The sequence below is a fragment of the Octodon degus genome, unplaced genomic scaffold (genome assembly GCF_000260255.1).
Source record: "Octodon degus isolate 3935 unplaced genomic scaffold, OctDeg1.0 scaffold00358, whole genome shotgun sequence".
Taxonomy (NCBI): Eukaryota; Metazoa; Chordata; class Mammalia; order Rodentia; family Octodontidae; genus Octodon; species Octodon degus.
The window spans coordinates 55,362-57,475 of record NW_004524934.1 but is presented as its reverse complement, the minus strand read 5'-3'; positions in this window follow the sequence as shown (position 1 = coordinate 57,475).

The following is a 2,114-nucleotide window of genomic DNA, read 5'->3' as shown; positions in this document are numbered from 1 at the left end:
CTGCATAAATAATCAGGCCCCTATGCACTGTTTTCAATGGTGTTGTCTATCACAAGGTATGGTAAGTAGTCTAATCCTGTGCCAAGAATTTGTGGTTACAGCCATTTGGTCAGTGAGACAGGTCTATCCTTCTGCATACATTATCTTTTACATAGATGACATTCTATTGGCACATAAATCCCTGTCCACTTTACATCGCATGTTTACTGACTAGATGTTGTTCTCCACAATGCAGGTCTAGTGATAGCTCCTAAAAAGGTGCAAACTGTGGCACCCTTTTCACATTTGGGACACCTGATTCAACAGAGACAAATTGTGTCCCAAACTGTTGAGATCCAGGTTAGACATCTTACAACTCTAAATGATTTTCAGACTATACTTGGTAACATTAATTGGCTCTACCCAGTTCTTAAGCTAACTATTCATGAGTTAAGTCATCTTTTTGAAATTCTCAAGGGAGACTCAGTCCCTGATTCTAAGAAGAACACTTACACCAGAGGCTAAGACTGCCTTAGATAAAGTTAATCAGGCTCTTTCTAATGCTCAGCTCTCTAGAGTTGACCCATCTTTGCCAATGTTTTTAGTTATTTTTCCAACTCAGTGTATGCCTACTGGAGTTCTTTGGCAGTCTCAAGGTTGCTTACAATGGCTACACAAGCCACATACTTCACATAAAGCTATGACGCCCTCAGTGCTATTCAACAAGCTTCTGTGTCATGTCACTTTCCACCAAAATGCTTCTGCCTTTCACAATCTCATTTCACTTGAGGATAGACCCAGGAAATTGGTAAATTATGTTCTTCATGTATAAAACACTATCAACTTTTCAAGTTCTACAAAAGAAGTAAATACAGCAGCAGAAAGACAATTCCATCAAATACATACAAAAAGGCTAGAAAGAGTCCTTTGGAGAGATCTCCATACTGGACAATGGAAGGGACCTAGTCCACTACTAACCTGGGGGAGAGGGTATGCTTGTGTTTTTCTAGAGAATGCTAAATGACCTATTTGAGTACCAGAGCGTGCTGTCAGGCTGTATAATGAAGCCAGATCTGTAGAAGAAGATAACAACAAGGAGGCCAGATCCAACCTGGGGCCTATTGAAGGAACTGACAAAATGTAAATCTAAGGTATAAATAGATGGAGAAATATATAAAGATAACTGAGCTAAATTCTACTAGTATTAAGACAAAAAATACAAAATGTACATATTAGCTAGAGATAAAAGATTTTTATTCCTTCCAAAACTTTCTGAAAGAGACCTCTGCTTATTGACAAATAACAAAATCTGACTAGTCTATTTATGATTTAAAATTTCTTTTAAAAAAATTGCAATAAAGTTACAATAGGTTAATCTGCCCAGGAATATATAGTTGAGTGCACTCATAATTTTATAAAGATAGTTGTTTATGTGTACTGTATATTTATGTATGCATCGTTCTGTGAACAGTTGTTTCTCCCCCTCCCTTTTTTTTCTTCTTTGGTCATTCATACTACAATTAAGGGTATAGACTTAAGAGAATACTTTTTCTTAAGTTACCAACTGGTCTAAGTCATATCAAATATGGTTTATACACAGTTTATCAAAAAGTTTAAATTAATTAAAACTTCGGGGAAGTTTGATTCAGAGAGAAGTTCCATTGATGAATAGAAGGTGTGGCTAAACTTTTTGTTCATTAATGAGGAGCTCCCAATAGTCTCAATAGTCTCTTAGGAGACACCCTCAATAAATTGGTCATTTGGTTCAAAGATAAAAATCTTTCAGAAAAATTATAATTGAGTTTCTCCTAAAAATGATTTTGGTTTTCAACTAAATTTAAAAACAAAGGTTTGCACACATGTTAATCATTACTGTTAATCTCAGGTGTCTTCAGTGTATCCATGATTCCAAGTGTACAGGTCTTCTAAAATTGCTTATTAAACAAAAATTTATTTTTGTGATAAGACTTTCTTTAAAATTCTTAGAAAAAATAATAAATAAAATAAGTGGGAGAAAAAAAGAAAAAAGTCTTGTGATGTATGTCCCATTTAAGGATAATTAGGTGAAAAATTCTTATGTATTAGATAGAGAAGTTTGGTTAAAAGGGTTATGTTGTGTCAAATGAAAATGCAAG